Raw genomic sequence first — 12,500 nt, 5'->3', positions numbered from 1 at the left:
ATGGCAGGGTCAAGGGACAGTGACATTGCCCTATCAAGCAGGACAATGCCCAAGAGACTAACCACATATCATATGATCAGAGCCCAAGCCCCCTCTCCACCCAAGCTAGGACCAGGGAGGCCAGGCAATGGCTACTGATGACTCAGCAGATAGACCTATAGGCTCCCCCAAATCCCACCCCCATCCCTAGCTCACAAGGATGGTAAAGTTGCAGACACTAAAGGAACTAACGAGTCTGAGCGGGACTCGAATCCCCCGACTTGCGATCACAAGGCAGAGACGTTACCAATCAGGCCACAAGAACCAAGTAAATAAAAGCATACATCTCAAAATTCCATAAATACCCAGAGTAATGAGACACTGGATATGTGATTCACAAGTAAATATGTTTACATATGCTTGAACACATGTAAATGTGCTTACAAGTGTTCAAACAAAATGAAATATGTTTACATATGCTCAAACGCATTAAAACATGCATGTATACGCCTGAACACATGTGAATTTGCTTACATATGCTGGAACAGTGCTTGTGCTTACACAAGTTCTAGCACGAGTATATGTTCTTGAGTATTCTCAAGCACAGGTAAATATGTTTACATATATTACACAAGTAGGTGCTCACGCATGCTCTACAAAATGATTGAACCAACTTACGCTATGGCATATTTAAACACGCTAATTCATCCTACGGCATAAGAAATTGTGATTATGAATGAAACAATAAAATTAAAATGCGTTTACGCATGTTCTCGAACAAATAGATGTTCGTGCGTATGCTTTAGTACAACTAAATATGGTTAAGTATGCTCAATCATAAGTAAATATGCTCAGGAATGATCAGCCACGAGTAATATGATTATGCATACTTTTTTATATACGTAAAAAATATCATATTGAGAGAGAGAGAGAGAGAGAGAGAGAGAGAGAGAGAGAGAGAGAGAGAGAGAGAGAGAGAGAGAGAGTGTGTCATGCCTTTTCAAGGTTACCTAATAACCTCACAGACGGAAATGGCTTGTGTGCACATTGGGCGTCTACGCCTCAGTCCCCCTTAACATTGAAGTCGAATCTTTTTAAGGATGTGAAATACCTAAGAAACAGGAAAACCACCCTTTTCTATAAGACCGGCACTGCCAGGCCTTCTAAATCTCGCCGTCTAGCAATGCCAGACTGATGACTCCCTGGGTTATCAAGTGTGTTTGACAGCCAAGGTCTAAAGAATTAGTCTCTAAACATATCGCGTGCTGGTGCTCCATCCGATACACAGCTACGGGTGAGACGATTAAGACGATTAAATGGTGCTACTTGCACGCAAGCAGCTGCAATGTTAAGGGGTTCAGAGCAAGTCCTGGCTTTGGAGGGATTCAGAGCAAGTCCTTCCTTTGAAGGTGGTCAGAGCAAGTCTTTGCTTTGGAGGGGTTCAGAGCAAGTATTTGCTTAGAAAGGGTTAAGAGGAAGTCCTTCCTTTGGAAGGAGTCAGAGCAAGCCCTTCCTTTGAAGGAGTTCACAGCAAGTCCTTGCTTTGGAGGGGTTCACAGCAAGTCCTTGCTTTGGAGGGTTCAGAGCAAACCATTATTTTGGATGGGTTCAGAGCAAGTCCTTTCTTTGGAGGGGTTCAGACAAAGTCCTTGCTTTGGAGAGGTTCAGAGCAAGTCCTTGCTTTGGAGGGGTTCAGAGCAAGCCGTTGCTTTCAAGCGGTTCAGAGCAAGTTCTTCTTTTGGAGGAGGTTCAGAGAAAGCCGTTGCTTTAAAGTGGTTCAGAGCAAGTCCTTCTTTTGGAGAGGTTCAGAGAAAGCCGTTGCTTTGAATGGGTTCAGAGCAAGTTCTTCTTTTGGAGGAGGTTCAGAGAAAGCCGTTGCTTTCAAGGGGTTCAGAGCAAGTTCTTCTTTTGGAGGAGGTTCAGAGAAAGCCGTTGTTTTAAAGTGGTTCAGAGCAAGTCCTTCTTTTGGAGAGGTTCAGAGAAAGCCGTTGCTTTGAATGGGTTCAGAGCAAGTCCTTGCTTTGGAGAGGTTCAGAAAAAGCTGTTGCTTTGATAGGTTCAGAGCAAGTCCTTCTTTTGGATAGGTTCAGAAAAAGCTGTTGCTTTGATAGGTTCAGAGCAAGTCCTTGCTTTGGAGAGGTTCAGAGCAAGTCCTTGCTTTGAAAGGGTTCAGAACAAGTCCTTGCTTTGAAAGGGTTCAGAACAAGTCCTTCTATTGGATAGGTTCACAGCAAGCCGTTTCTTTGAATGGGTTCAGATCAAGTCCTTGCTTTGGAGAGGTTCAGAGCAAGTCCTTGCTTTGAAAGGGTTCAGAGCAAGTCCTTCTTTTGGATAGGTTCAGAAAAAGCTGTTGCTTTGATGGGTTCAGAGCAAGTCCATGCTTTGGAGAGGTTCAGAACAAGTCCTTGCTCTTAAAGGGTTCAGAGCAAGTCTTTCTTTTGGAGAGGTTCAGAGCAAGCCGTTTCTTTGAATGGGTTCAGAGCAAGTCCTTGCTTTGGAGAGGTTCAGAGCAAGTCCTTGCTCTTAAAGGGTTCAGAGCAAGTCCTTCTTTTGGAGAGGTTCAGAGCAAGCAGTTTCTTTGAATGGGTTCAGAGCAAGTCCTTGCTTTGGAGAGGTTCAGAGCAAGTCCTTCTTTTGGATAGGTTCAGAAAAAGCTGTTGCTTTGATGGGTTCAGAGCAAGTCCATGCTTTGGAGAGGTTCAAAGCAAGTCCTTGCTCTTAAAGGGTTCAGAACAAGTCCTTGCTCTTAAAGGGTTCAGAACAAGTCCTTGCTCTTAAAGGGTTCAGAACAAGTCCTTGCTCTTAAAGGGTTCAGAACAAGTCCTTGCTCTTAAAGGGTTCAGAACAAGTCCTTGCTCTTAAAGGGTTCAGAACAAGTCCTTCTTTTGGATAGGTTCAGAGCAAGCCGTTTCTTTGAATGGGTTCAGATCAAGTCCTTGCTTTGCAGAGGTTCAGAGCAAGTCCTTCTTTTGGATAGGTTCAGAAAAAGCTGTTGCTTTGATGGGTTCAGAGCAAGTCCATGCTTTGGAGAGGTTCAGAACAAGTCCTTGCTCTTAAAGGGTTCAGAGCAAGTCTTTCTTTTGGAGAGGTTCAGAGCAAGCCGTTGCTTTGAAAGGGTTCAGAGCAAGGACTTCTTTTGAAGAGGTTCAGAGCAAGCCATTGCTTTGAAGGGGTTTAGACCAAGTCCTTCTTTTGGAGAGGTTCAGAGCAAGCCATTCTTTAGGAGAAGTTCAGAGCAAGTCCTTCTTTTGGAGAGGTTCAGGGCAAGCCACTGCTTTGAAGGGGTTCAGAGCAAGTCCTTCTTTTGAAGAGGTTCAAATCAAGTCCTTCTTTTGGAGAGGTTCAGAGCAAGCTGATGCTCTTAAAGGGTTCAGAGCAAGTTTTTGCTCTGGAGAGGTTCAGAGTAAGTCTTTGCTTTGGAGAGGTTCAGAGCAAGTCCTTGCTTTGAAAGGGTTCAGAGCAAGTCCTTGCTTTGAAAGGGTTCAGAGCAAGGCCTTGCTTTGAAAGGGTTCAGAGCAAGTCCTTCTTTTGGAGAGGTTCAGTGCAAGCCGTTGCTTTGAATGGATTCAGAGCATGTCCGCGCTTAGAAAGGGTTCACAGCAAGTCCTTCTTTTGGAGAGGTTCAGAGCATGCAATTACTCTGAATGGGTTCAGAGCAAGTCCATGTTTTGGAGAGGTTCAGAGCAAGTCTTTGCTCAGGAGAGGTTCAGAGAAAGTCCTTGCTTTGGAGAGGTTAAGAGCAAGTCCTTCTTTTGGAGGGTCAGAGCAAGCCGTTGCTTTGAAGGGGTTCAGCGCAAGTCCTTTTTATGGAGAGGATCAGACCAAGCCGTTGATTTGAAGGGGTTCAGAGCAAGCCGTTGCTCTGAATGAGTTCAGAGCAAGTCCATGCTTTGGAGAGGTTCTGAGCAAGTTTTAGATCTGGAGAGGTACAGAGCAATTCTTTGCTCAGGAGAGGTTCAGAGCAAGTCCTTTCTTTGGAGGGGTTCAGAGCAAGTCCTTACTTTGGAGGTGTTTCAGAGCAAGCCATTGCTTTGAACGGGTTCAGACCAAGTCCTTCTTTTAGAGAGGTTTAGATCAAGTCCTTCTTTTGGAGAGGTTCAAAGCAAGCCGTTGCTTTGAAGGGGTTCAGTTGAAGTCCTTCTTTTGAAGGGGTTCAGATGAAGTCCTTCTTTTGGAGAGGTTCAGAGCAAGTCTTTGCTCAGGAGAGGTTCAGAGCAAGTCCTTGCTTTGAACGGGTTCAGAGCAAGTCCCTCTTTTAGAGAGGTTGAGAGCAAGTCCTTGGAGAGGTTCAGAGAAAGCCGTTGCTTAGAAGTGGTTCAGAGCACGTCCTTCATTTGGAGACGTTCAGAGCAACCCATTGCTTTGAAGGGGTTCAGAGCAAGTCCTTCTTTTGGAGAGGTTCAGAGCAAGCTGTTGCTTTAAAGGGATTCAGAGCACTTCCTCGTTTAGAAAGGGTTCAGAGCAAGTCCTTCTTTTGGAGAGGTTCAGAGAAAGCCATTGCTTTGAATGGGTTCAGAGCAAGTCCATGCTTTGTAAGGGTTCAGAGCAAGTCCATGCTTTGTAAGGGTTCAGAGCAAGTCCATGCTTTGGAGGGGTTCAGAGCAAGTCCTTGGTTTCAAAGGGTTCAGAGCAAATCCTTGGTTTCAAAGGGTACAGAGCAAGTCCTTCTTTTGGAGAGGTTCAGAGCAAGCCGTTGCTATGAATGGGTTCAGAGCAAGTTCTTGCTTTGGAGAGGTTCAAATCAAGTCTTTGCTCAGGAGAGATTTGGAGTAAGTCCTTGCTTTGAAAGGGTTCAGAGCAAGTCCTTGCTTTGAAAGGGTTCAGAGCAAGTGCTTGCTTTGAAGGAGTTCAGAGCAAATCTTTGCTTTGGAGAGGTTCAGAGCAAATCTTTGCTTTGGAGAGGTTCAGAGCAAGTCCTTGCTTTGAAAGGGTTCAGAGCCAGTACTTCTCTTGGAGGGGTAGTCCTTGCTTTGGAGGTTCAGAGCAAGTCTTTGCTCAGGAGAGGTTCAGAACAAGTCCTTGCTTTGAACGGGTTCAGAACAAGTCCTTTTTTTGGAGAGTTTCAGAGCAAGCCGTTGCTTTGAATGGGTTCAGACCAAGTCCTTGCTTTGGAGAGGTTCAGACCAAGTCCTTGCTTTGGAGAGGGTCAGACCAAGTCTTTGTTCAGGAGAGGTTCAGAACAAGTCCTTCTTTTGGAGAGATTCAAAGCAAGCCGTTGCTTTGAAGGAGTTCAGACCAAGTCCTTGCTTTGGAGAGGTTCAGAGCAAGTCCTTGCTTTGGAGAGGTTCAGACCAAGTCCTTGCTTTGGAGAGGGTCAGACCAAGTCTTTGTTCAGGAGAGGTTCAGAGCAAGTCCTTCTTTTGGAGAGATTCAAAGCAAGCCGTTGCTTTGAAGGAGTTCAGACCAAGTCCTTGCTTTGGAGAGGTTCAGAGCAAGTCCTTGCTTTGGAGAGGTTCAGAGCAAGTCCTTGCTTTGGAGAGGTTCAGAGCAAGTCCTTGCTTTGGAGAGGGTCAGACCAAGTCTTTGTTCAGGAGAGGTTCAGAGCAAGTCCTTCTTTTGGAGAGATTCAAAGCAAGCCGTTGATTTGAAGGAGTTCAGACCAAGTCCTTGCTTTGGAGAGGTTCAGAGCAAGTCCTTGCTTTGGAGATGGTCAGACCAATCTTTGTTCAGGAGAGGTTCAGAGCAAGTCCTTCTTTTGGAGAGATTCAAAGCAAGCCGTTGCTTTGAAGGAGTTCAGACCAAGTCCTTGCTTTGGAGAGGTTCAGACCAAGTCCTTGCTTTGGAGAGGGTCAGACCAAGTCTTTGTTCAGGAGAGGTTCAGAGCAAGTCCTTCTTTTGGAGAGATTCAAAGCAAGCCGTTGCTTTGAAGGAGTTCAGAGCAAATCCTTGCTTTGGAGAGGTTCAGAGCAAGTCCTTGCTTTGGAGAGGTTCAGAGCAAGTCCTTGCTTTGGAGAGGGTCAGACCAAGTCTTTGTTCAGGAGAGGTTCAGAGCAAGTCCTTCTTTTGGAGAGATTCAAAGCAAGCCGTTGCTTTGAAGGAGTTCAGACCAAGTCCTTGCTTTGGAGAGGTTCAGACCAAGTCCTTGCTTTGGAGAGGGTCAGACCAAGTCTTTGTTCAGGAGAGGTTCAGAGCAAGTCCTTCTTTTGGAGAGATTCAAAGCAAGCCGTTGCTTTGAAGGAGTTCAGAGCAAATCCTTGCTTTGGAGAGGTTCAGACCAAGTCCTTGCTTTGGAGAGGGTCAGACCAAGTCTTTGTTCAGGAGAGGTTCAGAGCAAGTCCTTCTTTTGGAGAGATTCAAAGCAAGCCGTTGCTTTGAAGGAGTTCAGAGCAAATCCTTGCTTTGGAGAGGTTCAGACCAAATCCTTGCTTTGGAGAGGTTCAGACCAAGTCTTTGCTTTGAAGGGGTTCAGAGCAAATCTTTCCTCAGGAGAGGTTCAGAGAAAGTCCTTGCTTTGAAGGGGTTCAAAGTGAAATCCTTGTTGCTTTGCAACAAGATGCTAAAAACAATCTACATTGAAATTAAGCTAAATGGGGACAGTATAATTATGCTCTTACGCAACTAGGAAAACATCTGCAAACAGTCTACAAAAACGGGTTCAATATCAATGTTTATACAAAATAATTTCAAGTTACGTAAACATGACAGAAGTGAAAAAGAATTATTGCCTGCGACAAGGATGTTGGTGCCACCTGTCGGCGATTATGGCCAACACCTGTGTTACGCAGATGTCGTCCCCCCCAGCATGGCTTCGTTAGGTGAATCATGAGTTTATTCTATCCAACTATTTCTAAGCTTCATCACCCACGAAATGATGAAGTTAATTGTATTCGGTTTAGGGTAATTTGCTTCCCGTGTAATTACCCTTTTGGTGACGCAAACGATCACTAAAAGAAAGCATAATATGCTTGTTTGCAAGCCATCGCTTATACAAGAAACAACATATTTCCACCTAAATATATAATGACATATAATGAGAATGATTGACAATAGATGGACATTAAGAATAACAGAATGGGTCTCTATAGATTTCAAAAGAAGCAGGGAAGGACGAAAAGATGATTGGTTGACGAACTAAGAAAGTTTTGCTTGTGTAGGCTGGCACAGAAAGACCATAAACAGACGCAAGTGGAAGGACATGTCTGAGGGCTTTGTTTTGTAGTGGACCAGTAAGGGTTGATCATGATGATGATGATGATGAGGAGGAGGAGGAGGAGGATACAAAATATTACAATTTTTGTGCTCATAACGTGATCGAACATTCAAGGAAGATTTCAAGTCTCTTATAAAACCCAAGAATGTTATAGGTCAATTTCTTGATTATCATATTTCGTTCTAAATTAGGTAAGGAAAACCACCATAGTAGAATAGAAACATCGCAAAAAAAAAAAAAAAAAAAAAAAAAAAAAAAAAAAAAAAAAAAAAAAAAAAACCTTATTCAAAAGCTTTCAAGTGTTTTTGAAGTCGTGGCCGTTGCGGTAACGCCCCTGACTGGTGAACGCCAAACTAGAGTTCGAGTCCCACTCAAACTCGTTATTTCCTTCGGTAGCTGCAACCTCACCATCCTTGTGAGCTAAGGTTGGGGGGTTTGGGCGGAGTCTATAGGTCTATCTGCTGAGTCATCGGCAACCATTGCCTAGCCCTCCTATGTCCTAGCTTGGGTGGAGAAGGAGCTTGAGCGCGAATTGATATGTATATACGGTTAGTCTCTAGGGCATTGTCCTGCTTGATAGGGCAGTGTCCCTGTCCCTTGCCTCTGCTATTCATGAACGGCCTTTAGACCTTTCAGAAAACTTCATCTTGAAACTAGTGATGTAACCTTGAACGTTTTCAAAATACCTAAACAAAACCAGCTTACTTTCCCTTGAACAAAGTGGAAGAAGAAATCTTTAAGAGGTTACAATTCGCAGCTGGCAATAATAAAAACCTAAGTTTAACTTCATTGGAAGCATCTGAGGAATGTTGATGGTAATTGCTTATTGCCTAGCCCAATTAATCTTTTAAATCCCTCTGCTCCTCTCACTGTCTCTCTTAGCAATGTTAGAAGGTTTGTCTTCAGTTTCTTAGCAATATTGGAACATTTCAGTTCAGTATCTAAAAACAATGCAAAACTTCCACTTCAGATTCTTAGCAACATTCGAAGGTTTCTCTTCAGTAATGTTCACAGAAATTAATTGGGACTCATTGCATTGGTCCAAACTTAAATATCAGCATCTTAGTAAATTTTAGACATTTTCCTTTAAGTTTGTTTGTTTGACATAAAGGGCTTAAAGGCCTCTTATGAATGGCAGAGGCAAGAGACAGTGACATTGCTCTATCAAGCAGGACAATACCCTAGAGACTGACCATATATACACATGATCAGCGCCCAAGCCCCTCTCCATCCAAGAATGGAGCAAGGAAGACCCAGACAATGGCTGCTGGTGGCTCAGCAGATAGAACTATAGGCTCCCCAAAAACCCCATCTTTAGCTTACAAGGATGATGAGGTTACAGCAACCAAAGAAACTATCGAGTTTGAGCGGGAATCGAACCCCAGTCTGGTGTTCACTACTCAGGGACATTACCACATCGGCCACCACAACCCACGTAGAAGCACTTAACTGATAGTCACAGTATTACTTCCTCTAGAGTTTGTAATTTCTGCAAAATTTTGAGCGGATGAGATGTAGATCTTACATGATTTGAAAACAGCCATAATTCTTTAGGTAGAGTATATTCATATTGCTCTTGACCGGGAGGTTTCATCCAAATCATAATTCTAATACTAAATACACTAAACAGAAATTTGATTTCAATCCAAAGTTCATAAATCATAGATACCACAAGGACTGGCATATAACATAGAGCATTCACTGTACCGCTAAATTGAACTACTAAGTACTTTTTTTTCAAATACACATCCAAAGGTTATAATAAATGTAGAAAAATAATACATTACCCCACTACAAATAATATTAGGTCACCTGATCCCAAAACATTTCTTCATGCCTATATACTTTATTTTCAAACTCTTCCCCATTCTTGAGGCTATTTTCTTACCATTATTATAATATAAAATTAGGTAAAATCATTACGAAGTTCACTATCACTGCGTTTCGCAAAATTACACTACCTTAGACCCCGTAACTGTAATTCAATCACACAATATTAGAAAAACAAAATATACAGCTCCTAACAGGTCTGCCTATTTTCTTCAACTGAAGCAGACGATTCAAGGGCGCTATGTACGATTCGGAACTCCCAATGAACATCCTGGGGAAATCCCGGATTCTTTAAAAAAAAATCTCTTATCACAATTAACACAAAGGCGTTCTTAAAATACTCTCCCAACGGAAGCAAAGAAAAAGAACAATTTAGCCGCAACCCAACAACATTTCTGTCCATCAAAGCCATTCTATGAGACCCTCATAAATTCATGTGGAGCGTCATCCAGAAACGGTGGATGTGTTAACCAGATTTAAGACGTATGTGCATGTGAATGTAAACAATAGTAATTTCTAATCTCAATCTCTCTCTCTCTCTCTCTCTCTCTCTCTCTCTCTCTCTCTCTCTCTCTCTCTCTCTCTCTCTCTCTCTCTCTCTCTCTAAAAGAGACTATGGGATACCCCAGACCCATTGGTAAAGGAAATCCCCAAAAAAGCATTCCCCTCTTCACAATAAAATTAACTACCAACAAAATAATAACTAAGATCCGGTAAAAATGAATTATAAAAAGATCCAAATATTCTATAAACTATAAGAAATTAATAGATTGCTTATACTCAACTAAAATAGAGGTTGAAAAAAAAACTTTAAATGTCCCTTAAATAAATGTAGAAAAATAGGAAAATTAAGATGCTCACTGGAGGGAGCTGACATAAGACAGGAACAATATGGTCAATAGATGCCAAACTTCCTCAAGCATCAGCCAAAAAAAAATCTAGTGGGATAAAACAACACTAAATTATGGATTGCAGCCAAGTAATCTTATTAATGATTGTGTATGTAGTCCCTCGGGATGGTTTAGGTGTCTGTCTTCAGCAATATTTTGTACAAAAGAAAAAAATATCAAGTAGAGGCCACCCAGATGTCTAGCCAATGCAATTAACGAAAGCACACTGAACAAACTATCCCTTTCCTACTACTACTACTACTACTACTACTACTACTACTACTACTACTACTACTACTACTACTATTATTATTATTATTATTATTACTTGCTAAGCTACAACCATAGTTGGAAAAGCAGGATGCTATAAGCCCAAGGGCCCCAACCGGGAAAATAGCCCAGTGAGGAAAGGAAACAAGGAAAAATAAAATATTTCAAGAACAGTAATAACACTAAAATATAAATATAACCTATAAAAACTTTAACAAAATAAGAGGGAGAGAAATAAGATAGAATAGTGTGTCTGAGTGTACCTTCAAGGTATGCAAGTTAATTCTTACAGTCAGGCCTCCTCCACCATGATGCTCAATACTACACAGTATTCTAGAAGTTTTATTCCAGCTGTGACCAAGTTGTGGAATGATCTTCCTAATCGAGTAGTTGAATAGGTAGAACTTCAGAAGTTCAACCTTGAGGCAAATGTTTTCGTGTTGAACAAGCTGACATAAGTCTCTTTATAATAGTTTATATATAAAAGATGTTTAAATTTTGTTACTGTTCTTAAAATACTTTATTTCAATTGTTCATTTCTTTCCATATAGTTTCCTCATTACCTTGTTTCTTTTCCTCACTGGGCTATTTTCTCTTGTTGGAGCACTTGGACTTATAGCCTCCTGCTTTTCCAACCAGGGCAGGATGCCTAAGAACTTCAAAACATTCATTAATTCATTCCAACTAGGGTGGTAGTAGTAGTAGTAGTAGTAGTAGTAGTAGTAGTAGTAGTAGTAGTAGTAACAAAAATAACTATGGGACACCAAGAATACTGAAGTCCCCTGAACCTCATGTTGATAATAACGCATCGAAGAGGATAACAATAAAAGTAGGTTTTCTTCATGGTGCAAAAACACACCTGTGAAGAGTCTGGGGAATTAGTTAACTTATTTATAAACAAACACCAATGCTGGCTTCGATTCTGGAGCTTCTCTATGTAGCTCCAGTCAAAGTTCTTCCACCTTCCACCTTATGATGCCTCATAAAAATGTGCAGGTAAAATGAAGTTTACTCCTAGCATCTTTACTTACTGTTATATCTCAGTTCTCAAGACTAAGGAAAAGTTAACGACAAGTCATTAGATTATATGTCCATAACCATGCAGGTTAATCAGGTTAACCTTAACAATGTTTGAGATTTAGACTGGTTAATGTTAATATTCTAACCAAGGAGTTCTTATTTAAGATCTCCATGATTGTAACAATATCAAGATTAAAAACTATCAGTAACAAACAGGTGAACCATTTCACAGTTGGTGAACTGCGGAGAAAAGGAAGATGGGCCCAAAAATTGTCCCATTTTGAAGGAAAAGGATAATGATGGGAAATTTTTGAGACCTATCTGAAGATATCTATATTTCAAAAATAACTAACTTAGGAGGTGTACTCCGAAGTACATCAACGTTTTAGTAATTGATAACAATTAAAATTAGTTTAACATAAGTCTTTTTATAGTTTATATATGACATATCTGTTTTGATATTACTGTTTTTAGAATAATTTATTGTTAATTTTTTCTCATCGTTTATCTATTTCCTTATTCCCTTTCCTCACTGGGCTATTTTCCCTGTTGGAGCCCTTGGGCTTATAGTATCTTGCTTTTCCAACTATGGTTGTAGCTTGACTAGTAGTTGTAGTAGCAGTAGTAGTAGTAGTAGTAGTAGTAGTAGTAGTAGTAGTAGTAGTAGTAGTAGTAGTAGTAGTAATAATAATAATAATAATACTTCACATCTAGACAACAAATTTCTCAAGTGGCTGAGAGAATCTTGTCCATAGATCGAAAGGTCTGTCAACACATACTCTTGATTATCCCATTGAAGGAAATAATCGCACATAGAAATATGTGCAAATACCTATAAAGGATAACCAGAAAAAAAATTTCTCCAGGAGAGAAAAATAAAGGGGAATCACTGTCCGGATAATTTTCAGTGTTGTGTGCTCAAAAGTACACAAACAAAACCATTGTTCTTAATTATATCAAATGAAATTTTATTACAAACTCTTCTTATTTAAACAGATATTCCCTTAAGAGCACTTTCAAAATGTAAAACAATGAAAATAGATTGAAAATTATCAGGCTTTAATAGCACAAACTACAATTTTAATTCATTAAGCTATCTCATGGAAAACGCTTCCGGACAGACTCAAACCAAATAATAAAAGAAGGACTCCAAAGTTACCAATTTAAAGGTTACCCAAATTGAAAATCACATTACTCAGGACAGATTCAAAGCTTCAGAAAAAAAAAAGATTACCAGACATACAATGAAGAAATTACGACTTTCTATTATTTCTATTATTATTAAAAGCTAAGCTACAATCCTAGTTGAAAAGGCAGGATGCTATAAGCCCAAGGGCTCCAACAGGGAAAAATAGCCAAGT

The 12,500-nt window shown here is 40.8% G+C and overlaps 1 protein-coding gene across 2 annotated transcripts in view; it reads right to left on the bottom strand.

The window, feature by feature from the left end:
- The window catches only part of LOC137650215 (fibroblast growth factor receptor substrate 2-like), a 66,021-nt gene that overhangs the window by 45,056 nt on the left and 8,465 nt on the right, over nt 1-12,500 (bottom strand). The window contains exon 1 of one of the 2 annotated variants that reach the window (XM_068383443.1): nt 9,091-9,173. The exons of the other annotated variant lie outside the window; for it this stretch is intronic. The gene's annotated coding sequence lies outside the window, so the exon portion shown is untranslated. Of the gene's footprint in view, nt 1-9,090; nt 9,174-12,500 lie in introns of those variants that run through there. 2 annotated transcript variants of the gene reach the window in all.

The sequence above is a fragment of the Palaemon carinicauda genome, chromosome 11, assembly GCF_036898095.1.
Source record: "Palaemon carinicauda isolate YSFRI2023 chromosome 11, ASM3689809v2, whole genome shotgun sequence".
Classification (NCBI taxonomy): Eukaryota; Metazoa; Arthropoda; class Malacostraca; order Decapoda; family Palaemonidae; genus Palaemon; species Palaemon carinicauda.
This window is presented reverse-complemented; position numbering and strand designations above follow the sequence as displayed.